Source organism: Passer domesticus, chromosome 2 (genome assembly GCF_036417665.1).
Source record: "Passer domesticus isolate bPasDom1 chromosome 2, bPasDom1.hap1, whole genome shotgun sequence".
NCBI classification, from domain to species: Eukaryota; Metazoa; Chordata; class Aves; order Passeriformes; family Passeridae; genus Passer; species Passer domesticus.
Window position 1 is genome coordinate 108,714,822 of NC_087475.1, and position 27,701 is coordinate 108,742,522.

At 37.4% G+C, this 27,701-nt stretch overlaps 2 long non-coding RNA genes across 2 annotated transcripts in view; both read left to right on the forward strand.

The window, feature by feature from the left end:
- Positions 1 to 23,992, forward strand: part of LOC135294813 (uncharacterized) — a 146,652-nt gene extending 122,660 nt beyond the window's left edge. Inside the window, exons 5-6 of the long non-coding RNA XR_010356827.1 lie at positions 23,431 to 23,510; positions 23,736 to 23,992. This is a non-coding gene — a long non-coding RNA (uncharacterized LOC135294813). The remainder of the gene's footprint in view (positions 1 to 23,430; positions 23,511 to 23,735) is intronic.
- Positions 23,993 to 25,928: 1,936 nt separating this feature from the next.
- Positions 25,929 to 27,701, forward strand: part of LOC135294815 (uncharacterized) — a 66,676-nt gene continuing 64,903 nt past the window's right edge. Inside the window, exon 1 of the long non-coding RNA XR_010356838.1 lies at positions 25,929 to 26,053. This is a non-coding gene — a long non-coding RNA (uncharacterized LOC135294815). The remainder of the gene's footprint in view (positions 26,054 to 27,701) is intronic.

The window sequence follows — 27,701 nt, forward strand, 5'->3', positions numbered from 1 at the left end:
AATGCAGTCATGTTCTTGCAATACAGTCCTGTGAGAATTTAAAAAAAAAAAAAGAAAAACAAAACAAAACAAAAAAACCCCCAGCAACAACAAACTCAAACAAAAACCCAAGAAACTTGATGACCAGTGGCTCCTCATGTGGCTTCTTAATGATTCCTGGGCATTTCAACAAGACCTGAATGAGAGCACTGATGGTCTCAGAAAGGTTTCCCAGTCCAAGCAGATAGAAACCAGGGTATTTTAAAGGTTTCTGCTGGGAGATGAAAGCTATACCAGAAGACTTAACAGTTTTGTGGCTGGGTTAGTCACCTAGGATATGGGAGCTGAATTGCTATTAGACACTGGGCTTACCTCCTCCCAGGCAGCTACCCTGATGTGATTATCAGGGTCTTCTTATCCATGTTCAGGCCTTGGGGGCATGAACAGTTTTCTAAAGAAAACTTTGTTCTGGAAAGCTGTTGTATTCCCATATGTGTTTAGGTTTGACAGAATGTTATTAAAAATAAAATCTTTCCCTCCCCTAATTTTTCACTCAAAAAAAGAATATAAGGGTTGCATATTTCCACTGAGCATACCAAATACTTGGAGGATCACACAGTTTTAGCTCAGCCTTCAGGAGAACTAAAATCATTGGAATAGCTCAGGCCACTGGGCAGCACTGGGTGTATCTTTGCCTTGTGCAGGGCAAGAAGGAGAAGCAACACAGCCAGTTCAACATGTCACTGCATTTGTGCTGCTTGGTACAGCTCAGCCAATGGACCCCGGGGTGATGGCTCTGCTCTGGGCACTCCTACACCTTCTGCTCCCTCTTGGGGCATCTCTAACATATCACAATCTTGCTCATTAAAGAGAGGCCCATAACTGTTAGTTGAGTCAGTAAAACACTTGAGCCTGGACATTACTTGGACATCAGGGTAAATCTGATGTGCTTACAGATCTCCCAGTCATCATAAACTTTCCCTTGGCCAAAATGACTTGTTCTACCCCTTTGTGATATTCAAATCAGGTAAAAAGTGAGTATTTATAACACCATGGAATAGTTGCTGACTCTTCTTTGCCCTGCCTCAAAATTTATGGTAACATATTTTCTGACTGCAGCAATTTGCCACCAACCTCTACAAGGATGTAGACTATAAAGAACATATTAAAAAGTGGGGCTAAATCAATCTCAGATGATTAAAAATTATTATTATAACTGTGTAAAAGTGTGCATTCATATGAGACATTTAAATTGGAAATGTGTAGCAAATCATGTGGGCAGGAGAAATGTCTGAACTCAAATGGCAGTGCAAGTCAAGGGAGCTTCCTCCCTGCACAGACCTGGTTTTGAAAAGGCCTTGTACTGTTGAGGGTAGTTGCTATTTAGTAGCCCATGGTAAACATAATTACCCCTGCTGTTTTCCAACAGGCAAATTCTAAAGCAAATTCTAACCAGTGTGTTGGGGCAAAAAAGTACTTTCCATTAGCCCCGCTGCAGCAGGATCTCTTCTGACAGCTGCCCTACTGCATTCCCAAACATAGCCTGGCCTTTCTCCGTGTCTCCTGCAGTAGTTGGTGGGCTAGAGGCATGACTTTTTCATGTGTGATGAGTATGTTTAGCTCAGTGCTGCTCTGAACAGGGATTTGCTGCCTCAGTGACCCGTATTTCTTGGGACCTGCCTGGCTCCTGCTGCCACCAGGAAAATTTGCTGCTATGTATCACTTACTGTCCCTGTGACTGTTTGCCCAGTGGCTTGGAGGAGACTATGATATCCTCAGTTTCCATAACCTCTTCTGCTTTCCTGTTTGTCAACAGTGCTCTGACTTTTTTGCTTTACTGTAGGACACAAGGATGTTTTGGTGTTGTAGTTTCAAATAGTTGAATTTCTGATGCAAATGCCTGGTTATTTGCACTTCTCACATGAGTTTAATTCTCATGAAAAGGAATCAAAGAAAATACTGCCCGAAAAATACATCATAAAGAACAGAAAAGGGACACAGTTAATATATATTTGTATGTGTTTGTTAATATAATATTTTGTTAATAACAGCTAATCAAATAAACTTAAATACCATCGTCCTGATGTTGCAAGGTGAAATTTTCTTCCCCCTTCTCCAGTATCCCTTCTAGAGACTTATTGTGATTTGACATTTAAAATTTTGTTTTGTCCTACTTTTGGTCAGGAGGGGTTAATGAGACATTGTGATGTCCTGCTCCCAAAACCCAAAATTTGGTTTAGGAAAGGTGGGTGAGGGATACCTATGTGCTCATATACACCCCAAGACATTCCAACTCTGCTGCTACCTTAACAGGAAAATACAAATCTCTCAGCTTTGTTTGTTTCTTTATTATCCTCCTCTTTAAATTAATATTTTTTTTTAAAGTAGCTCAAGAATCAAGGCACTGTAATATGGTAGCTAACAATTATTTAATGGTGAGCAGTGCTTGGTCTCAGAAACTTAGTTTCTTATGAATATATCCACATTTATAGATATCTATCATTAATAAGAGGTGGTTTAGGAAGGTATTTATTCTAAGTTAATAGGATTTAGTGTGGACTTGGTGAGCCAGTATCTCCTTTGGATTTATTTGAAGCAGATGTTAAGCAGAGAGAAGAGACTGACATGTCTGTAGTGGTTCCATAGCTGTCTGAATTATTGTTAGAATCCAGCACTGGCACATCTCTAATTTAATACACATTTCAGCAGTGACTGTGGTAATAAAATCTGAAATGCCTCATTCTCCTTTCATTAAAGTGAGGAGAAAAAAAAACGAGATCTGTATCAATATGAACAGAAGTGTTCCTGACCGACAGGAAAGCATCTTTTTATGTAACAAAAAAAAGACTAATCTTGTTGTTCTATCTATTGTTCTATCTTGTTATTCTACAAGCTATCTATTGCAGACCTGTGCTTCATTTCAATCAAATGTTATGCTATGACATAATTCTTCATGCCCTCAAATGGTTAGTTGCAAAGCTGAGTTTCCAAAGGACCACACCTCACTTCTGAACTGAACAGCTGAACTCACTAGAGAGAAACAAAAGATGAAAATGGCTCGGATCTGGAATTTAGGAAATTAATAAAAACAGGATCAAAATCATGAGTTACAGACTGCAAAACCTATCTGGGTTTCAAGTACAGAGGCCTGATCTGCACTTCAGTGAACCACAAGAGGCATCCTGTCTGGTTGGGGCAGGCAGCATCAAGGGGTGGGGCACAGAAAGCCCCCAGCATGGATTCCTGCCTCAAGCAGGGGCTAGGTCTGCTCAGCATTTTGGTCTCTGAGATGGGGTTGCCTTCCCAAAGCTGACTTGCAGTCATAAAAGGGGCAAATACTACCTCCCTGTGCTGCCATCTTTTAACAGGTATCTCAGCTGTTAAATTTCAGCTGCTTGCCAGACAAGCATTCATTCCCATTTAGTTTAAAGGTACCTCCTGAAACAATGGGGTTGAGCTGACTTCCACAGAGAGCAGGTTTGAAATCGGTGACAGATGGAGGCCTTTTGTAAGTCTGCAGAAGCTAAAAGTTAATTTTCTTCCCAGTATCTGAACAGAGATTACACCACTGTGTTTTACAGCAGAACCTTCTGTAGGGGGTCAAACATCTGCTCAATAGAGCAGCCCACCACCAGGAGTGTGTCTGATTAATCCTGCTGGGCTGTGAAGGGGTATCAATCCTACCAACCCCTCTGGACAGTTTTGCACTTGTTTCAACAATTATCTGCTGCTAAGTTGCTGCAGTAAGAGTTGATAAAACAATAGGGTTGGAAATAAATGGGGGGTTTTAGGACATATATATTTGTGAATTTGTTACCTTAGCATCTAGTTTTAGGATTTACTTATTATGTTGCAAATAATAGGGTAGGGAAGTCATAATTTGATGAGCTCTAATTACACAGGTAATGTTGGTACAGTTATCTATTTATAAATGCTTTGATCATTTGATACACAGTAATTCTCTGATTTAACGCTTTACGTAGTACAATATAACTCCCTGTCAAGATATAAGAAGATACACCTCAGGAAGAAAGTTAATTGCTTTCAGAAACAAAAGAGAATTTAAACTTTGGGGCTAATTAAATTCTCATCTGCAGTTGTAAATTATTTTAACTACACTATACAGAATGTAAGTAGGGTTTATCTGCTTTTCATTAGAAAATAGTATCATATAAGTACAGTAAAATCTTCTAATGAGATATTTTTTCTATTACAATAAAAATAATCCATTGAACCTTGTTATGTTTAAATTTATTTACTATAGTTGAGCATGTGCAAAAGTTAGAATTATAAATAAGCACAACTATCCAACCAAAGAATTATAACATAGCTAGAGAAGCATTCAATGTCATTTTGTTTCTCTTAAACACACCTCTAAAAAAAGTGCTTCATCAGAAATTCAGGGTATTTATTATTGGCTTGATACTGATAAGATTGAAAAAAGATTAATTGTGGCCATGGTCATCTGGGAGACTGAGGAAATATTTTGCCTTAATAGTGCTTGTCTATAATGTCTTTTAAAAGTCCAAAGTGTTCCTGCCAATTTAGAGACTCAAATAGTTAAAAGCTGTCTTTTTTTCCTAAGGAAGATAAAAAGAAGGAAACATCTATGATGACTCACATACACTAAACCTAATTTGAAAAAAAATAAACCAGACAGAAACAAATGCATGGCGCACTCTGACATCCTACTCTGTTGCAGCAGATTAAGTCTCTCTCCAAATTGCTTTGAGCTCTTCTAGAGGGAGAACACAAACATATGTCGATGTTTTGGTGAGTCACTTCCTAGAGATAGGATATATTCTCATCACACGGTCTGTCATTAGCTGGCAGAGTTGGAAAACACTAACACTTTTGAGATATGACTGTCCAGTTTGGCTACTTGCAGGAATTTTAGGTCTGACTTTTCCCTTTAGGTTGAACCAAATTTCTACAGCTGCTTAACTTACAAAAGGGGTGTTTTCATTCTAGGAGAATGGCTTGTGTAAATGGGTAGTTTACGGAAAGGCTTTGTCAGAAAGCACTTTAATAGAAGATTATAACTAGGTCTTTGGATCCAGAGATCCATTACTGGTACTTGGAAATATTTGCTGTGAAGATTTTTTTGGCTCTTCCTTGTTGTTTACATTCTTTCCCTAAGCATTTTTGGGTTTGATTTGTTTGTTGGATTTTTTTGGTCAAAAGCCCAAGAAGTTTCAGTGCTCAAAAAAAAAGATTGAAAGTATGTAGTTCTGAAGCTTTTTCACAAGCATCCCATCAAGTTGTCTTTTTTAATTTGCCCTGTTGAGAAACTATTTAAATGTATTAAATTTTTAGTAGAACTCGCAAAGAAAAAAATATTCTAGTCATCACTATTGTGAAAGGAAACTATAAAATATAAGCAAAGAATATGGTTAAATTTAAAATTCAGAATAAGATTAAAAATCTAATTTAAGGCAGTTTTGTAATTTGGAGATTTTGAAGCATAACATTTTGAGGTTCTGCCTTGTCAAAGTATCTTTTGTCAAGCTATACTTAGCAAGAAACAAAGCAAAACAAAAATGTTGGTAAAACATACTTGCTGGAACTTCATGTAAGTGTGCTCCTTCTGCTACTGAAATTTTTTGTTGAAGGGTTTTGGATATTTTTAATTCCATAGGAATATTGGGTATAAAATATATTTTCAACATTAGAAAGACACAATTCTTGACACTCCTGGTGTCCAGTGGAGAACTCTCTCACCTACAGGGGCCTGTGGCTATAGTGGAAAGGGCTTCTCCCTGTATTCTTGAAATTGTGCATATACAATTTTAAGGCTTTTTATGGGACGGAAAAGTAACTAATATATTTTTTTCCTTCTACAGCCCATTATGTTGTACTGAAACTCAAAATTTTAAATCTGTATGGGTTTTGTCTTTTTCTACACGTGGCTTTTCAGAAGTCTGGCTTTTTCATATTTTCAGGTTTAAAAAGCAAAGCTGCAAACAAATGACAAACACATGGTGGGACAGAAATAGTAAAAAACTGCCAAGGAAACACACTTTTTTTATGGTAAAACATTAACATTTTAGCATGAAATAGTAACATTTGTGATTATGTACATGTTGTGAGATTAATTTAGTTACCTTTGCAGAGAGGAGTCGAACTGTGAGCACAAAAATTGCCAGTGATGTTTGACTTGAATTTAGAAAGGCTGTTAAGTTAGATTTACATTTCAGTAGAAATTTCTGTGCTCGTCTTTTCCTCTAACATATGAGAATATTCAAACATTTATGTATAAATCCTCATTATAGCCTTCTGATATAGGAAAATAGTGCATTTTGCCTGAAGAAGGGAAACTGGCAAATGGAAAGATTTAAGTGTTCAAATTAGGGGCCTAAAAGCAGCATCAATGCTGCTTTTACCTGTGAGGCATTGCTGGTGCAGATACAAGTATTTATTAGATTGAGTAAAACCGTATTCTTGAGAGATCATCTCCTTGGGTGAAACTTTTCACAAGGGGCTTTCTGTGTGGATGAAGTACTGTAAGGAATTGCAAGGAGCTATTCATTAGATAGGTATTTCAGGATACAGTTACTAGGAATAATTCAGCTTTATTAGTTTTATAAATTTTAACTTACTTGTGTTGATATAGAAATGTGTTGATACACTGAAATAGCTGGTGGCCTGGAGCTTGGTGTCACATCAATGGCAAAAGGAAATTACCTCCTTGTTGGTGTATAGACTAAGCTAATGGTTTTGTCTAGCATCATCCTTACTGACCTGCTTGTTGGCTGTGACCAAGTCACATATCAGGAAAACATGATGTCCCTCACATTTTCTTCTTTGCGCTATATGCACGTAGCTTAGTATGCCTGTCCAGTTAGATGTCAAAATTTAGATCCCATGTTTCACCTGCAAGTGCCCCAGTAAATTCACTTGAGTAATTAAAATTAAAAAATTAAGGACAAGACTCTTCTCTGTTTGACACAGCCTGTAAGCTGAGTGTTCAATCTGAGTTGACTCTGAGAAGTTAGACATTCTCATTTTCTCCTCTTCTATTTCACAGTGAAATGTGTTGGCTAGGAAGTCACATTGAAAGGGCTGCTAACTGAAGAAAAGCTTTCACAAATATCCCTAAGCTACATCAAGAGGAAATCAAGACCTTTCAACTTGTTGTGAGAAATTGGAGGCAACAGCCTAGTGGAAGAGCTATCACCTGAAACTGGGAAGAAGAAGAGTTCAAGAGTTAAAATTGCTTAAGAGTCTGCACTTGGCTAATGTCACTTGAATGACAATAAAGTAATAAAGAGTGATAAATAATAAAGAGTGATAAAGTAATGCCCTTCACACAGGGTCATTGGCTATCTGAGGACAACATACAGTGCCTGATTAATTCCTACCTATGCCTAAGAATTTTTCCAATGCAAATTTCTATCTAGAAATTTCATAAAATGATGTTTGGCATAAAATTTTCTCTAAATATTCCAGTAAAAATTTTGCATGCATTATTGTTTACTTCCTGTAAAAAGACTATCCTAGTACAAGACTTTCCCCCAAACAAATTGGTTTTATTTTCATTTCAAAGGACTAGACTCCAGTGTGTGGCTTTTTCTTTTCCATGGTTGATGCATGGTTTTTAATGTATCCATTATTTTACTGATCTTGAAGTGGCTACAGAACGATTTCCTCATTTCCTCAGATGTCCATGGAGGCTCAGTAGTCTGACTGTGGTCACATACTGTAATGATTGCCCTTCTACACTGAAAAATTAATTAAGCAAGAGGATGGAGGCAGCCTAATCTTTTAATAATAGTCCTCTTATGCTCTGTTACAGACAAACTCTGTTGAGTAAGTAATGCTTATGATGAGCACGAGGCATAATCTGATCAGAGCCCAGACCCTGTTCTCTATGCTGAGGCCTGGGTGTCCCAAGGCAGGAGGTGCTAGGGCCTCCTCCTAATAATATTATGGCAAAATAGTGACTTCACTTCTGAATAGCATGTTTCCTTATGATTAAAGCCTGTTGAGTTCTCTCTCTTCTCTTAATGTGTTTCTCTTGCTTATTTCTTACCTCTCAGATCAGATTCCCAGATCAACAGCACCAGGTATAACTTCACTTAACAGGCAGAACAGGGTAATAAATATTTAATAAAGATAATGCCTAACATGTTATAGTCACATACCAATATCAGAATTATAAAATAAATGAATAATCTCCTTTTCACTTGAATCATAGCTTTATTAGTATTACTAGCAGTGCCAATAGGTTTATTTGAGCTTCTAAGGAGCAAGACGTGAGGTAGAAATAATATTTTTTTTTTTTGTTCAGAGTAACAAATAAAGGATTTTAGAACTTATAGAAATCCCCTTTTTCTTTTCATCCATGCTTTTATAAATTAAGTTTTCTTCCTTTGAGTGTAGCACAGAAAATCATCTCCACAAGTACTGTGTTTATCAGTGCTTGCACCTGTGCACGCTACCAGGCACTGTTTAAAGCTCATTTAAAGTTTTCCTACCAGCAAATGTCAGATTCCTATGTAGAGTTGACATCCTGCTGTAAATTCTACACCTCTTGTCCTTCTGAGGGGTACTTATGACTCCAAGAGCACAGTGGGAGCAGAGGAAGTGCTGCAGCCTGTGCACTGGCAAGGCGAGTGGGAGCAGCAGAGGACACGGGGAAGCCGCAGCTCAGCCCCGGAAGAGGGAGTGCAGAGTGAGAAGCAGCAGGAGAACTGCCAGCAGCACACTTGAAAGCAGAATACAGATATGTTTGTACATGCCTTCCTGACTGCTGTCTCCTGACCTTCCTTTCCCCATCCGCCCATGCTGGAATTACCATAACCCACTTTCAGGGCAGACACTTCCTCTCTCCAACTGGCTAGTCATTTCAGGAGAGCTTCGTTGTATGAATACTAACTTAGTAAAACTCTTTCTTATTTCCACTTCCCCCTTCTGCTGCCTCCCAGCTCCTGTTCTAAAACTTGGCAGCCCTAAAATTGTGACACCTTTTCCCTGACTATGTTGTGCTCCCTTTCTTACAGCTCTCATTTCTTCTACGGTGCTGCACTCAGCAAGCAAATAAGCTTTCTTTTTTTGAAACCTAAAATTGTCTCCACCAATTTAGCAGTTCATGCCTTCAATAGCACTAGCCTTCATGATTCACAGAGGTTCAGTTCTAAAAAGGAAATACATTGGTAGTATAGAGCAATTATTATGTTTTTCAAATATTTATTTATGGCAAGCATTTTAAGATCTTGCGTGCTCTGTCCCTCGGTCTGTGGATGCAAATATTTTCTCTTCCCCAGTTATTTTTATTTCATTAGCATCTAGAAGCCTCAGCAATGGCCCAGGATCCTTTACTTATATATACTGGGAAGAAAAAAAAAAAAAGTATCCTTTGAGGAAATCAACATGAGCATAGCAGAACTCTGAAAATATTTTATTTGTCACCATCTGATTTTCGGGACATGTATTAAAGGGAGAATGTCAGCTGTTGGAAGTACATATGGGACTTTTTCCTCTCATAAGACTTCTGTTCTAATTTTTATTATTAACCTTAATTCTGAGGGAATGTACATGTTTAGGAGACGCAGACTGGAGTCCTTCTTCCCTTAACTAAAAATATTACTGAGGTAGCAGCTGCTGTACAATTTTTTGCAGCAAAATGCATGCAGAAATGTACAACATATTAACTAGATTATTTCAGTGGAAGTACATAGGCTTTTTGCTGAAGACAGATTATTCTTAAAATAAAATTATACACACATGCATGTACATATGTACAAATGCTGAAATAAAAATAGTCTAAAAGCAAGAGCAGCCATGGCGATTTCCATTTCCAAAGTAAAATTAAAATCTACAAGTAAATCAGTTGGCCTTATAGATTATAGTAGCCCAGCAACTTAGCAAATAGGGGAAACAGAAGTGCAGAAAATGTAAAGAAATGAGACAAAACTGCCCAAAATTTAAAAAAAAAACAAACACTTTTTCTTTGGAGGGCAAGAACTGACCCTAGGAGTAACATCAACAATATTATATCATGCTTAGAACCAGCATCTCAGAGGCAGAGCATCACATGTAACTGTGCACAATATGTTTGCCTTCCAGTAAATAAATCAATGAGGGAATAAATAACACGGCAGGAAAAAATAGAGTGAGGCACATTTCTTCCTGAGATGGAAGCTCATCCTTTTCATCTATTAAGATGGTAGGAGAAATAAGTGGAACATCCTACTACTGAACAAATTACTTAAATGTTTATTATAAACAATGCTAAAGCAATCACAGGAAATGTGGGGCTCAGACTGAGGTATTCATCTCTTCAGATGTATACCTAAGAGGAATTTTTATAAATTATACTGTTTTGTTGGGTTTTTAAATCTATTACAAAGAACTTATATTGGCTTGTTGAAGGCAAACTACAGTTTACCTTTAAAACAAACAACACAAAAAATAAAATTAAAACTCTCATAAACTGCAGTTAACTTGAGAACTTTATTTGCTATTTGGTAGAGTATAAGCTGAGGGAAACTGAGTGTTTAATCAAAACTTAGGTATAGCGTATTAAATTGGCACGTCTATTTTGAGATCAAACTAGACAAACATTCATCTTTTTGTTATCCTTTGTTCATTTCTAGACATTTCTATCTGTATTTCTAATCAGACTCACTTTGATGATATATAAAGTATATAAAAGTTGCTTGTCTTGTATCTGTGGCAATGGCCTGAAGATGCAACACCATCCCAAGACAGAAACAGTTAATATATCTTATTTAGACCATCTGAGGGGAAAAAAACCCCACACCAGTTTTTGGCCTCAACAGAAAAGCTGTATAATTAAACCTTAAAATGGGGGATGAGTGCCTTTGTTTTACCTGTGTTTTGCAGGAGATTTTTAATTGTCAGATCTGCTGGTGAGTAGACCTGCTTGACCTGAGAGTGTGACTGCTTTTCCAGCTGGTCCCATTGATGCACACTATCTCTGGCTCACCAGCTTAGTCCCCTTAACTATAAATATTTAAAGGGTAGAGATATTTTTCTCTGACATTTTATAAGTAATCACATAGCACTTGTATATTCTCCTCAAGACACTGGAACATCATGAATCCCCTCAGCTGTCAGCAGTGGCTGTATTTAAGGTCAGCAAATGCAAACAGAAGGGGAAAAGTGTGCTACCACAGGCTCAATGAATTGAATATCCTCCATTCTTGTTCTAGTCTGTCTTTAGTTTCTTGCACACAGCCCAAGCCAGCAACAGTGAAGAACAGTTTCCTAAAAATAATCATGCAGCCAAAAATACCAATGCACAAAATACAGTTTGATTACATACTTGAAGAGGGTAAAAGAGTCTGAGTTACATCTACAGAATGAGGCCTTGATCATCTTCAAGAGTACATATAGGATATTTAGGTTCCTAATTAAGGCAGTTCTTCACAAGCTTCCTTTATATAGTAAGTGTCCTTCAAACCTAAACCAGAAAAAGAAAAGCAAAAACCTAGTATCTGTGTTCAGCTACTAAAAGCTCTATTCTGCACACATTATTTCATTTATTTCTTATTTTAATGAAATAAGGATTATAAATTGTGTTAGTATTTGTCTACTCTAATTTGTGTATATACTATGTTCTGATTTCTATCACAAGGATTCCCTTAGTCTCTCAGTTTACCATTAAATCCTTGTAAAAATGTTGAAGTGATCTGGCTGGGAAGCTGTTCAACATGGTCTCTTGAGGATGCAAGTAGGTGCTCTCTAATCTTCCAGTTGAAAGTGGGGACAAGTCATTAAGACCACGTAGATGCTGAGGGTTTTTCTGCCAGTTCCTCTGTTTGACTGTCATCACAAGACGCTTAATATCTGGGTACTTGCTAGTTATTGTTTAAAAGTATTGTTCAACTGCAAATGTTACTGGGTTTGGTGCAGAAATTTCTACTTCTCCTGAGCCGTGAGGATTCCAGTAAAAGCATTTTGAAATTGCCAGGCAGTGTTTGGTGAATGAGGTGAAGAAGTGATGAATCCAGGCAAGGGCTCTCCTTTGAGAGACAAGCGTGGGGCGAGACATTTCTCTCTTCAGATACTGGGCTGCCAAGAAGCATGAGTAGAATATTCCTGGCTAGCCCTGTTCATCAGGCTGGTGCCATATCTTTCCTTAGACATTACAGTACCATACTACTTCAGTCAGATAGTCTATTCAACAAGAATATAGGAAAAGAAATATTCCTAGAAGTCAGGAACTAGTCTCCTGGTCTACTTCCATCATCAGAAATAAATGACAATAAAGAAGTGAACAATCTCAGTAACACAGGATGGTTTTTTCTAGGCTATAACCAGGTCGCAACACAAATGTTAGCTGGGTATTCTCTAATTTGTAATTATGCACTCAGAAAACATTTTCTAGGCTTTAAGATGGCTATTCATTAAGCTCAACTTTGAACCATCTTCAAGTGAATTATACATATGTCTGGGGCCATTTGCTCTTTATCACAAAGTGTGTGCTCTCAAGTCATGTGACCATTTTTTCATCCTTTTCCTCTTTAAAGAAATCATGCTGGATCAGAGCAGGTGGATAGCAGCAGATCAACAGTCTTTTTTCTCTACAAGTTTGATGAACTAGGAAAGAATTCAGGATGGAGGTGAGGGAGACCATACTTACCACAAAGTTTGACAAAAGGATAAAAACCCTCTTAAAATTAAATAATCACTTTCTTAAAACATACTGTGTGCCTTGCTTCATATAGAAACATTTATTTTACTTAGATACATAAATAATTAAAAAATCCCTTCCCTCCTCCTATCAAAAAACCCAACACAAGAACCACAACAATAACAACAAAAAACCCAAAACCTCACAAACCCATAAAGGATCATGTGCTTCAAACAGCTGTCTTTATATTGGAATTGCTATCATGGAATAATTCTAACATTTTGTAGAGCATTTTTACGTCATGCTTCTGTTTACACATCAGATTTACATAAATTTCTCTTTCTTCCTTAATTCCTCACATACAGCTTTCCATCACCACTAGAAAACCTGACCATCTTCATCTGCTCAAATCCTCCTCATCCCTTCTTCCCTCAAAGAAAAACCCTCAAAGTCTATTATTTTTGCTGAGAGCTTACTTGCCAAAAGCAAAAGTCATAACAAATAGCATAAGTATTTTCCAGGAGTAAAAGAAAAGTGGTTGCTGGTCCTTCTTAACTCTTTCAGAATATAATAAATTCCTTGCTGTGAAACAGGTTTAAAAGGTTTTACTAGTAAAATGGTTTAATGTGTGCATATTTAAATGTTTGAAGCCTTCTACACATACCACTTCTCTTTGCCTTGAATTAGTGTTTCTTTCTTAATTATGATTTTAGGTATTAGATAGCACTGGTGGTCCATCAGCTCTAATATCTTGTCTCTCACAAACATGTGATCTTAGTGCTTCAGAGAAAAGTGAAAAGTCTATGTTGGCTTTGAGAGCCTGAGGTATACTCAAAGGGAACAGACATTTGACTCTGGTGTCTACAGTCCTCTGCCAGTTTTGTGAAATATCAGCTGGGATTTCTCTTGCCTTAGTAAAAATATGCATTAAGGGTACAGCCTTAATGAAGTAATCCTTCACATTGTAAATTCATAAAAATTGGATGAAAGAAGCAAAATATAATTTGACTTTCAGGGGATGAAATTGTAAAATACCTTCGTGTTTCAAATTTGAATTCAATAGAAGCTGGTTTGTGGAATTTATGAACTTCTAGTTGATTTTTGTACTTTATATTATTTGTTAGTGCTCTGAAGTGCTGCAAATCTATAATCTGTTTTCCTTAGTTTACAAAGAATTTGAAATGCACCCTTTGCTTTGTGAAGGATTTTCTAAGAACTGCATTTAACCTGTATGTACTGTATTCAGAAATTCACCACCACAGATGAGAGAATTACTGCTTGCACAGTTACGAGTATTAACTGTCTCTTTTGGAAAGCACAAATCCATAAAGAGTATCCCATATAGAGGGAGTTTTGCAGGTATTTGAACATCAGAGTTTGATGTAGCATGATGTTCAGAAACATAGCATTATTATCTGGATTTTTTTCATTGTAGAATATTATTTGGTAAAGTGCAGCCTGGCTACAGAAAAATCCATGGTTAGTACAAAAATTTCCTTATTTTAGCTCTTGTTGCCCAGTGAACTTTTTCATACATCAATGTCTAAATAAATTTGCTAAAAGCTTGATCTTATGGATTTCAGGTTAAGAAAGAAATGCTACCAGAATTATTTTTGTGTGTGCTCAAAAATTACCCAGATGGTTTCAACTCCAGTAATGGTTACCCAGCATGCTGTACAAAGAAAGTGAAAGTCATATGAATCTCTCTATTTTAGATGAACTCTCTTTCAATATGACACTCCTACATCAGATCAATGACAGGTCAGTGATAATGCTAACACTCTGCACAGAAAACCAGCACTTGCTTTAGTACTGATTTTCATTGAATGCATAGCTGGGTGGTCAGCTAGCAGTGTGCTTTTGGAGAACCCTCTAGTGCTATAACTGTATCAACCACTACACAAACTCTCAGAGATATTTGACCTCAGATAAAACTTTATGGTGTATATTTATGGCTAGCACCAGAGTTAAATGTGTTTTTAAATGGATTTGTGTAGTCATGCTAGTCTGCTTCTGAGGTTATCAGATTAGCAGCTGAGCTTGTTTGCTTGTTGTTATTGTGAGTAAGAGCTATGAACTTCAGTTAAAGATAGAGCCAATCCACTCCTGATCATAAAGCAGTGTGGATTGGCTCAGGTTTTCAGCAGATCTCCTGCCCTCCTCTTCCATGCATTAATAATGGTTTCTTTGTGTCAAGCAGGCATGTTGTTTCTTAAGTCATTTATCAACAAACAAGAATCAGAAAATCAGAGCTTCTCAAAACAATAATTTTTTTTCTTGTTGGCACAGACTGCCTTTTAAAAATACAGCACAGTTGTTGCATGTCTGGTGTCACTTTTAAAGTATTGTTATATATTTTCTTCTTTGAGATGGCATCTACACTGAGAAAAAGAAATTCATTCTGTAAATGAAATTGCCTTTTTGCCACCCTCAAATTCAGACACAGAAAAAAAGTCTGTTTTATCTCAGTGGCAAAAGCAAGGGTGTGTTTTGCTTTCCTACATTTCCTGCTGATTAGCCTCAGTCAGATGTAACAGACATGCTGGCATCCTCGTACCTAATTCTTTTACATCAATTTATCTACATAATTTTCTACATCACCTAGACACTCAATCACCCTTCTTTAATGGTTGCAGAGGTCTCAGAAACGTGCAGAACATGTCCAGCAAACAGACTGAATCAAAAACTATCAAAAGGCCTCTATGGCATATGCAAGTATCTTGAATCGATCTTAATGCAAATGTTCTGCTAGGTTACTTCAGAGATGATGCTGTTTGGCCATGCCAGTGTGCTTGACCTGCATTTTTCTCTAAGTACACGGCAAATTCAAGTCCTAGATTTCTTTCACAATCCTTCTATTTAATTTCTTGACTGATTTTACTTTCCCAAAATTTCTTTGATCAAAATCCACAATACTTGCATCATATCTATTAGTTATTTATTTCCCTTTGAGTATGTAGCACTGAAAACCTCCATTGTGGAGTTTGTGATGCAAGCACATTCCCAAAGCCAAGAAGATTTGGGTTGAGAACATCCTGGGAAGAACAATGTAGATGACAGATGGTTGCAGTGAAATGCTGATGCATGAAATCTTATTATTACAAGCTCTGGCAAGTGTATTGTCCTTGGCAAACTGTGATGTGCTGACCCAAGGGTCATGCAGACAAAAAGTTAAACTGCTCATTTCAGTCAAAGTAATGGGAATAGGCATGTTACAAATAAAAGGATGCTGTCAATCTACATGTCAATAAAACAGGTTTACATGAGAGTAACCTTCAGAACATTATTCCTTTCCATTTATATATATATCTCAAGAATAGTTCAAAGATAGTATTAGGAATTACTTGGACTGGACACAAGATAATTAAAATTTTATATGTGGAGATTTATTTATCAGGCTACTCTTTGTAATGAGATAGAGTAGCTCTTGATACTTCTTTTCCTTCAAAAAAGTGTGAAGTATAGCCTAGAATCAGGAATTCCTGCATGGTTAAGACTCACTCCTTGGAGGTATGAGAGAAAGATTTATACTCTAGAATTAGTCAAATACCTGGAGATGGTAAAACTGGTTCAAATAACTATTCTAACAGTTGGCTGTTTAATTAAGCCTCTCTCCTCTGCACCTCTGAATTTATCTGGGGTCTTTGAAACCATGGTAAGTTTTACTGGAGCTGATATGTTACTACTAAAAGAAAAGAAGCTTATTTTTTCCACTTTCAGTATGAAAAAAGTTATGACCAAATCTGTGACATATATATATATAAACCTGATCTTTAATGCAACACTCAGCTTACACTAAGATTGTGCTAATTTACATTGTTTAAAAATGACAGAACAACTTACATAAAAGCAGAATAAAATACATTAAGTCAACCACAGTGCAAATTCTTGGTCTTCATATTACAAGGTGACAGCCCAATATGTCTTGTTTTGTCTAGTGACTTTCAGTACGTGTGGAAAATGTTAGAAATTAAAGCTGCAAAATTCATTGGTTACAAAGCATCTTTGCTATATGTTGGTATCAAAATGTGCCATGGACATGCTAGTGGTCTTCAACATGCCATAAGGTATTCAATACAAATTGAGGTGTTTGCACAGACCATGTTCAATATCTTTAAGGAAAATTCTTGGGTCTTTTAGTCAGCAATTGCAATTGCATTAAAATATGTTCTTTGCTAATGCCTTTGTGTAATGATATTAAGTAATTCATCCACTGAGAACCATCCATTGAGAAGTTAAGGGGTTGATATATAACTACTTGTTTAACTTTGTCTAACTGTGTATAAGACAGGACAGCTGTTATGAAAGAGATTATGTTTATCAAGTAACACCTGTTTGTGGAGTGTGGCAGAAGTATTTGGTTGCTTAAACCAGTGAACTGAAATACAATTTAGCCATCACTCATCTAGAAATGGCACCTCCCCTTTAGCAGTCTCCTCTTCAAATCTTAGAATCATAGAATAACGTGGGTTGTAAGGGACATTTAAAGGCCATCTAGTCTAACCCCTGCAATGAGAAGGGGCACCTTCCACTACACTAAGTACCTCAGAGCTCCATCCAACCTGGCCTTGAATTTCAGAGGATGGAGCATCTACCTTCTCTCTGGGCAATGTGTTATTTAACACAAACTTTGGAAATGGGACAATTCAATGTCTATGTACAATGTTGCCTGTCATGGCTTGCCTTTGATATATTCTTATTGAAGCTTCTAGATATTAATTGTATGCATATGTAAGTGGAGCAAAATACTTTGTTATCTGTACTGTGAAAGAAGGAGTCTGTGCAGGGATCTGGTAATGCGATTAATTTAAGAAATGAAATTGCTGCCAAAATTATCAAACTAGGTACATGTATATGAGTCCATTATAATATTGCTAGGGGGAGAGGTTTCTGTGATAGCCAATAGGAAATTCTGCATTAAGGTTGTCCTCTCACTTATGTACCTTACTATAAACAAATGTAAATTGCAAATAATTAGGCATGCATGGAAACAATATCATGAAAGAGTACTTAATGATTGGTATCAACTTCTTCTCCCTCTTCAGTACCTCTTCTCATCTCCCAGCAGGCCCTAACTGACATTTCCAGTTTGGGAGCCACAGTTCTTCAATGTCTTTCTGCTAAATTGTGTGAGACATTTCTATGCATAGAGACTTTTGGGGGAAAGACTTTCCTAAATGGGTCTGATTGGGCTGATCAACTACTTCTGATCCAGACTGAATACCATAAAAGACTTCCAGCTGTTATTAATTCAAACTCAGCAGCCCTCAGAATCAGCCACGATGTTTAATGTATGTTTTACAGAAGTACTTGTATAACGCTATTAATTGAAACTATTTCTAGGATCTATTTAATATGAGACTTGGTACTGATGATGAATGGCTTCATTGTGCTAGGTCATTATGGTCCTAAGTAATTTTGTTGGTTAGTACTTTTCCTTTTATACCTAAAAATCAAATAATAATGATGAATTGCAGAGAAATGAAAGGTATAATTGGCAAAATAGATTATTGCACCCTGTGACTGGAGGTAATGAATTGCAGCACGAATTAAAGACAAAGCTTTACTGATTAAACTGAATTTAATCTGTCTAAGTAGTGAAATAGATATTTGTGTAAAGGCATAATCTTTTTGGGTTATCTAAAAGTAATACAAAGTACACAGACCATACATCTTTAAACTAGTAATGTTCAAGGGGCTTAACCCTAGAGGTTTGATTAGTATTATGTCATGACCAAAGTGGTTGAGTGCAAAATCAAACCAGAACCAAAATCAAGCCCTGCCCAAACATGCTAAACAGGCTTTTTTCACTTCTTGTTTGTGCACAACCTACCTCCAAAGATTCATCTGGCAAAAAAAAAAAAAGGCCTATCAGAACAGAGAAATGGCCAGATGATCAATGCTCAGCATCCCTTAGTGGTATGATCAAAAATGCACAAGTTGGAGTTAGTAAACTGGCAGACATTTGATGTGGCCATGGTTCAGACCAAACTGAATATGCAAGGAATGTGTATACTCTGCCTGCCCTTCAATATTCCCCCCTGCCCTTTTTTTCAGTAAATGCATTGAGGTTTAAGACTGTGCTCTGAAAAATCCAAAAATATATAGCTGGAGAAGAATAAGGATTCATTTGATATCTTTTATTTTCGTGAATTGTTGAATCATTCAGTGATCAACTGTCTCTAAAATGGTTGGTTTGCATCTTTTTAATGTTTTATCACATTCTTGTCACCATGTGTTAATAAGGAAAAGGGCTAAAGAATTCTGGAAGTAGATAAGGTAATTAAATTCTTTTGAAAATTAATCACAAAAATATTTGATTTTTTATTTGTTGCCAAGGGACTGAAACTGTGCTTCCTTCATTAATAGTTGGGAGGACTTGCTACACAGGAGATTTCTTAAGTATGAATGCTTTGTTCATTTTGACTTTCCCCTTGCAAATATATTCATCTGCAGTCTAACAGAGATTTAAGAATGATCTTATAGGTTGAAAATTTTAGTCTTTCAGCTCTCTAAACAGGCTTTAGAAATAATTCCATGCATTTCTTAGCAAGGAGCCTGTTAGCTAGCTTTCATTTAGATTGTGAGTTCTTTGCTTTTCAATTTCTTTTATCCATTAAAAAAATAAAAATACCCTAGCAATAGAGCTCTCAGAATAAAATCATTCTAGGAGGTGTAAAAATTTGAATTCAGAGTACGAAAGGGAATGTTTCTCATTTAGAGATTGTGGCATGCTAATAAGCCTGGCACATCAACTTGCTGCAGCTCCTTACAAGTCCCGTAATTCAAAAAGTTCACCTTGAAGTTTGCATATAATTTTGAAATTCATTGTACATGTAACTTTCATTGTTAATACTGGCATTCTTTTTCATACTAAAAATGAGACAATTAGGTTTCAGTAGCAGCCTTGTCAACACATTAATTCCTTGTGGTAATTTTTTTTGTCCCCATGTCTCTTTCTCTTCCTCTAACTTCAGTTACTGTGATATAACCTTATTACATTTTTTTTTCTCCTATAACTCCTGCTATTGTCAACACACATTGATTTTCCAGTTAAACACACTGCTTCCTGAGCTTTTTTGTATTTCAGTCCAATTGGACCAATCTTCTTTCTTTTACAGCACTTTAAATTAAATTGTTTGGGTTTGGTGGGGTTTTTTAGGGTTTTTTTTGGAAGGGGGCAGTGCAAGTGGTGGTTGATTTGATTTGGTTCAGTTTGATTTGTTTGTTGGTTGGCCTTTTTTATGGACAGCAGGTAAAGGCAGGGGATTCCAGCCCTCTACACTGCTCTCATGAGAGCCCAGCTGGAGAGCCGCATCCAACTGTGGCATCCTCAGCACAGGAAGGACATCAGTCTGTTGGAGCAAGGGCCATGAAGATGATCAGAGGGAAGGAAGACTTCTCCCATGAGAAGAGTTTGAGAGAGCTAGGGTGGGAGAGCCCAGAGAGGAGAAGAATCCAGGGACACCTAATAGCACCTTCCAGTAGCTAAAGGAAGCCTACAAGAAAGGTGGGGAGAGAGTTTTGACAAGGGTGGGTAATGAAAGGACAAGGGGGAATGGCTTCAAATTCAAAGAGAGCAGGTTTAGATTAGGTATATGAAAGAAATTCTTTCCTGTGAGGAGTGGTAAGGCATTGGAATACACTACCCAGAGAAGTTGTGGATGCTCCATCCCTGGAAATATTCAAGGCCAGGTTGGATGTGGCTTTGAGTAATCTGATCTCATGGAACATGTCCCTGGCCATGACCCGGGGGTTGTTAACTGGATGCTCTTTAGGTTCCCTTCCCACCCAAATTATTCTATGATTTACTATTTCTGTCTACCCACTGTCTCCTCATCTCCTGTGCTAGGATCCTGAATGTTTCAGATCAATTAGTATGAAGCTGAAGGTTCATTAAATCTTTGGGATATTCTATATAGGTGCTTGCCATTAAAAACAAGAATGGAAAGAAAATACACAGCTAATGCAGAGAACAGTTATAATTAAGCATTAAAATGTTTTTGTGCCTGTTTTATCTTATTGTTCTAGTGGATGAGGAATGCATATATTATTTAAGAAAATAAACCAGGAAATTTGGAAAAGTGTTTCCTTGTGAATTTAAATTGAATGTGTGTAATATTTCCAGGGATCCTCAAGGAGTAACCTTTACATTTCTTTCGTCTCTTCTTGAGCATTTTTACTTGCATATGAGAAGGTATAAAATGCAAAGTCATAGAGTCACACAATATCCTGAGTTGGAAGGGACTCACAAGGATCACTGAGTTCAACTCCTGGCCTTCACAGGACACCCCAAGAATCACACCCTGTGCCTGAGAGCATTGTCCAAACACTTCTTGAGCTCTGTCAGGCTTAGTGCTGTGGCCACTGCCCTGGGGAATCTGTTCCAGTGCTCAATGACCCTCTGGGTGAAAAACCTATTCCTGATATCCAATGTAAACCTCCCCTGGCTCAGCTTCATGCCAATTCCTCAAGTCCTGTCACTGGTCACAAGGACAAAGAGATCAGCGTCTGCCCTTCCTCTTCCCCTTGTGAGGATGTTGAAGACCACAATTAGGGTTCCCCTCAGTCTCCCCTTCTCTAGGCATGCTGAGCAAATGATGAGCAAAAAAATAAATCAAATGTTTGCAAGATGAAATATTTATTTAATTGGTATTTAAAGACACATTGTGAGGGAGGCTAAAATATCTTAATCTGACTTGGAAATGAGTGTGCATCCAAGTAAGGTATAATGGTATGCAGAAGATAATGTTTCAAGCATTTTAAAGACTGCAAAGTAAATAATTGGGGTCTAGCTTCTGTGGAAAGGCAAATGAAATTTCTGCAATTTTAGTTTCCTTCCTTCTTCTCCCCCCTGCCCCTATCTGTTAGGCTGCCTTGAATGTAAAATTTTCACATGACACCTTCAGTAACAGTCTTAAATTTAGAAAAATCTGTATATCTCCCTGGAAACATAGTGGGATATAAGCATATAAAAAGAATTTGAAGAAAAAATAATTCACCTGACTAAATTCGGTCTGAAAAGCATTTAGTCTCTATTTGCTCCCCAGAAGACAGCTGGATACAGGGAGGGAAGATAAACACCCCTGTCTTTACTTCTCAGCAAAAGATCTGAACCATGGCCAAGAGGGATTGCCTAGAGGCATGAAAGAAATGGCACAAAACATCTATTCAATCTTTGTCTCTTCTACCATCACTACTTAGTTCAAATTTATAGTATGAAGCATTTCATGAGGATGACTTTTCAGGTGAGGACTGGGCTGATGCTGGTTCGCCTTTCTCAGCCCACTGGACAGGCACGTGTCAGAAGGTAACCACATCTGGCAGTTGTTGCTGCAGTGTTGAACTGCACAATCTAATGCTTTGTAACTCTACACCATCATGAAATTTAAGAATCTTAATATGTAAAAGCCATATTGTATTACTAATTGTTTTCCTGCTTTATCAGTATGTTTTTCTCAACCAGCATCAACCTAGGTGCCAAGAAAAATCTCCTCAGCCCCCACAAGCTGCAGCAGATCCTCAGCTTTGATGCTTTAGAGCACAGACCAGAGCTGGGCTTTATATTCTGTCTGCAGTTACATCACACACAGGAGACAGTTACAGTCAAGCTGTGCCCACAGAAAGGCCTCACATTTCAGGCAAAACGCTTCCAAAAGACTGAAAGAGTTGTTAATTACTTCAAAGATTACCTCTGCTTCAAATACCTTTCTGCCTGACCACGGAGAACAACTACTTGTGGGACACAGTCTGAAGTCCTGATCCTCTGCAATTGTGGGAGGTGAACTGTAAAACAAAAGGAGTGCAGAGGTGATTTGGGAGGAGTGTCTCTCTTTAAAAGGACGTTGAAAGTCATCTATATCACTTGAGGAAAGGGAATGAAAGGAGCGAGAACAAAACCAGAGCCTAAGTGAAGGTATGATGTACAAGAAACAGTCAATTTTTCAGTGGCTCCAAGTAGAGTTGGGCTGGAGAGAAGAACATGATGCAAGCTTCAGGTATACCTTTCCATGCTAATGGGGGATTTAAAAAGAAAATCTATGTAAAATGAAATAGCATATGTTTATGAGCAAGATGGTATACCTTGTTTATAATAGCAGGAGGTCAGATTTAATATACCTGAAAATCTCATCTTAATCTATGCTTTTAAGATACCATTAATACAGCCACCAAAAGTAAAAATTATATTTGGATCCTCAAAAGTGTATTTAACTACTATTCTTGTAATCTCTGTGAATATAAAAAGCTTGTTTGCTTGTCTGCCCAGAAATTGGTACAGTAGAAAAGTGTGTTGGATTATAGAGTATTACACCACTGTAGATGGGATAGCATTGAGCAGCTCACTTCTTAGAGTGCTGTGTCTGACACAGTCCAAGTATGAACGCCTTGATTGCCACTGGAAAGAAAACTTGCAGAAATGCAGATTTGTGTTCTTGTCTGCAGAAGATAAAGAAGAATAACATACATGTGTTTGATATAATGGGAATGGCAAAACTGTTTAAAATATTCTCAGCAAGACTGCACTCCAGGAGCTTATTAAAAAGCAGGTAAAATACACAAATCTGTTTTTACAATAGCTGCACATTGATGGAGCTAGACTTGTTGGAAGGAAACTAGTGGAAAAAAATGAGAAAGCATCAAAAAAGTGAGGTAATTGTGTTGTGCTGAGAGCATGATTGTGTTAAGGGAATGATAAATAACCATGTTTAGGGTGGATAATCTAGTGAAGGATAGCAATGCAGAAACTAAGAAAGGGAGAGAGGGACTTGTGCTTTAACTGAAGGCAATCACAAATGCTGATTTTCTCTTTAATTAAATATACTGTCTTCTCATTTATTCTTTTTAAATAGGAAGAAGCAACTCAGTTGCCACATCAGATGATGAAATTAGGTTTTTTATTCCCTGACTAAATCTTCCATCTGGCAGCAGTGTAAGTACATAATGATAATAAATGTTTTCTTTCTGAAAGGTCTCTGACACCTCTCTACAGGATCTCTCTGTCAGATAAAGTTCAAATTTTGATAATTTAGCTAAGCAAATCTTTTGCATAGGACTAAAAAGCAAAAGTTGTCATTCTTTCTTGCATAAATGCAATTTTATACAAGAATACCTAACAATTTTTAGAGTTTGAACAGTTCAAAATATCTCTTGGCAGGACCACCAAGTTGTAACCAGGACCAAAAAGCCCAGCTGAAGACTGCTCTCCACTGGAGTACTGCTGAGGGCAGTAATCCTTCCCCATTCTTTGGCACTGGAGAGGCTGCACCTGGAGCACTGTGCCCAGTTTGGGGCACCTCAGAAGATTGAGAGGCTGAGCTACTGGATAGAGCCCAGCAGTGGGACACAGGCTGGTCAGGGAAGGAGCACAGAATGGACAAAGAAAGGCTGTGAGAGCTGGGATTGATCAGCTTGGAGAAGGGGAGGCTGAGGGTAAGGAGCCCTGACTGCTGCCTGAAGGGAGTGTGTAGGGGAGACAGAGACAGATGGTTTTCCACAGTGTCAGGATAAGAGAATGGATGCAAGCTGCAAGGCAAAAAATTCCCATTTGTAATTGGAGAAAATAAATGTTCATAAAGAATTAGGGCAGGTTCAAGTATCACCACTGGAGATACTTGAAGCATGATTGGGTAACATTGAGAGCAAACTGATTTAATTCTGAAGTTGGATCTAAGATCTTCAAAGTGGGCCCTGCTCTGAGCAGAAAGAGTAGACTGAACAAACTCCAAAACTACCTTCTGTCATAAGCTGTTCTACCTTCCCAGAAAAATTCAGTTATCATTCAGATAAGAAGACATTTTCTCATATTTCCAATGGATAAGCTGAGGCAGCAGCTTACCCATTACATAGGCTGACGAAGGTAACAAAGCCATTTAGTGTCATCAGATTTCAGTAAACGTTTGCTTTAAACCTTTCTTATTCTCTTTTGAAATAGGCCTCATAAATTTTCTTAGGAGCTGTGTTTATCCCAACTTACCAGGCCAACTCTTTTTTTTCACAGACTACTGATCCACGTAGTATTAGCAACACTGAATATACAACTGCCTATACACTCTCCTGGGTTGTTTTTTTTTAATTGACCCTTGCACATTTTCATTTGCTGCAATGTCAGGAGGGCACAGCAGTTTCATTGCATGTGTGAGTGTACAAAGGTTAGCAGAGGATGGGCACACACTCCAGGAGTGCCCATGCCTTGTCCTAACCACTGTCAGGCAGGATCGTGGTGCGGCCACCAGGAATGGCCGATAAACGCGGACCCACGTCAAAGAATTGGGGTAAAGGAAAAGGAAGGACTCTGTTTGCTCTTGAGGATAGACAGGGAAAAATGTGGAATTATCATACCTGCCACGGGGAAAAAGCGGGAACACAGGTGGTAAACAACTTTAGATGGAGACTAAACAAAATTCTCTTCAAACCCCCACTGCCACAGTTAACCGTTGCCTTTAAGCAGACAAAAGAAAGCCATGTGAGTATGCATTCATTGATTCCAGATGACACCTAATTTTTAAAAATTATTGTTGTTCAAATAAATGTGAGGAGAAAAGTAAGCTGATCTTATACACACACAATATATGTATACATAGATACACATACCAGACTGATTTGTTAAAAAAAAATGCCAGCATATAAGAAATGAAAAATGTTGTCTTTAGGGAGCTCCTGGGGGAATTTTCATTCACTGCTCTTCAGCCAGGCTGCATGCTGACACTGATTTCCTGACATATCAGTCAGCTCCTGAGAAGCAGGTGCCACACACAACCTGCTTCGTAGGTGCTATTTAGTGCCTTCTACTGCCTTACAAGTGTGTTCAGATCACCTATGCCAATTCAGCAAAACAGTAGGTTAGGGCCTTCATGTTTATATTTAAAGCCCCTAGTAAAGTTACAGCTTCTAATAACAAAACAGGCATGTTACCTGAATATAAACTAATGATCTTGTTCCTGTGAGTCTTGAAGATTTTGCTTTGCTTCATGTAGCAGTGCTAAATATTTCCTAATTTAAAGATGTTGAAAGTGTATTTGCAAGTCCTACACTCCTCAGGTCTGTTAAACTGCAGACCATGGTCTCTCCATAAAACTCAGTCAGAATTTGTCTCATCCCACTTCTATTTTTAATTGTGGCTCAAAGCAGAGATGAAAGAGTCAAATTGTAGTCCATTTACTAGAAAGAAGTTCATGCTGGTTATGACAATAAATTTTTATTTGAAATACAAGAAAAAGCTTTTGCTAAGTGCTCACACATAGTGCAGCTGTAAATTCTTGTTTATCTGTCTTGCTGCAGTTGTGTGTCTGTGTTTTTTATCTTGTTGTGATTATTGAATAATGTTTTTTTCTTTATTTTTCGAAGCTCTACTGTGCTGGCATTTATCAAGAGAAGACACACAGCACAGCCTTGCATAAATAATGGCACTCAGCCAAGTACAGCTGAGGTGGTTGCCAGCACAACTCCATTGAAGTCAAAGGAATTGCACCGCGGGTGAGTTTGGCCCTAGGCTCAGGTCGTGGAGGACTTTAACATGACAATTTTCAGTAATGCTTCAGCAGTTTGAGGTAGTTGAGTCTGGGTTTGCTTTTTGGTTGAGTACTGTATTTTGTTTCAAATAAAGGAGCTGAACTTCTGCTCAGTGGGGTGAATGGGGCTTTTGTAAGTGGACTACTTCTACAGTTTCTGTCCTCAATTTGCTGTGAGTGCTAAATAACTCAATTTCATAAGATGTCATGACAATAATATTGGGGTCTAGTGAATTCCTGGGAAGATGCACTGTGCTGAATATTTTGTGGGGTTTGCTCTAATCCTGTGCTTAATATATTGTATTTAAATGACAGTATGCTGCCTGTTGCCTGAATGCCAGCTCTCTTTTACACTGGTTAGAAATCCTCAAACAGCACTGATTTGTAATGGTGCCTGGTTTGGTTTGTCTTGTTGGCTGTCATATACATACACTTGTAGTAATCAGCTTCACAAATAAAAAATGAATTAATAAATAACTTCTAGTGTTCAAGGATGGAATAAACTGTGCTAAGCATGTTGTCGTAGAGCAGGTCAGTAAGTTTATAACAGTATTATAAACACTAAAAAGCCAGATATTTATCAGAGGAAGCCAAAAGAGATTTGAGTGTTAAATTTGGGAGTGCATTAAAGAATGGCAAACCAATCCAGATGTCAGATTCATATTGCTAAGCACTGCAGGGTCACTATCTCAGCATTAAACAGAAGTGCCTGTCACTTGAAATACATTAGTATTCAGACCTGGGTTTCATCGATCATTGTTAGATCACAATAGCATCACATCTTTTTTAATAGTAGGTGTTTTTCTTAGAGTCAGATGTCAGGGTCATGTAGTGAAGTGAGAAATTGTGGCATATATTTAAATCAAGTGGCCCAGAGATATATCTTTGGACTTGAAGAAGTTAAGTGCCCACACAAAGAAGGTAATGTGAAGCAAATGTGCAAATGTGAAGGATCTCAATGACATTTCAGGGGGTTTTTGTTTTAAACATCAGATTTTATGCCAGTATTTTAAAGCTTTGTGGGGGAGTAGAGAAGACAGAACTAAGATCATGAAAGTAAAAACAAGTTGTAGAAAACACTGTGTGAAGAGGAATTTAAAATGCAATCAAATGAACAGTTCAAGCTTGTGCAGCTTTGTGTCATATTTTACATTTCATAAAATAATCTTTCTTCCTCAATTGGTAGGAGAAAATCAAACCCTTTGGAAATAAAGGAAATGAAATGTTATTTAAAATAATCAATCTGTTTACAAGCTTATTACAGTACACCCAAAATTTGTATTTCAATTATTTCAAAATTTTAAGTATAAAATTCTTACTTGTCAGTAGACAAATGTTATATATTATCCTGAAGAAGAATATCTATCTCTAAAGTGCAGATGTAACTAGTTCTTGCAGCCTGGTTAATAAATTGGAATCAGTAGATAACTCTAGAAATGCATCTAATCATAACATTAGAGAAATTAAGATAAAATTTTGTAGAAAAATCCTTGCCTATTTTACAGAAGAAAAAAAGTTCCAGCAGAACTATGGGGGTTTTTTTAAAGCATGCTGTTTAATAAGAAACACTTGTTTTATTCATTATTAGTCTAATTTTATCAAATTTTTGCTAT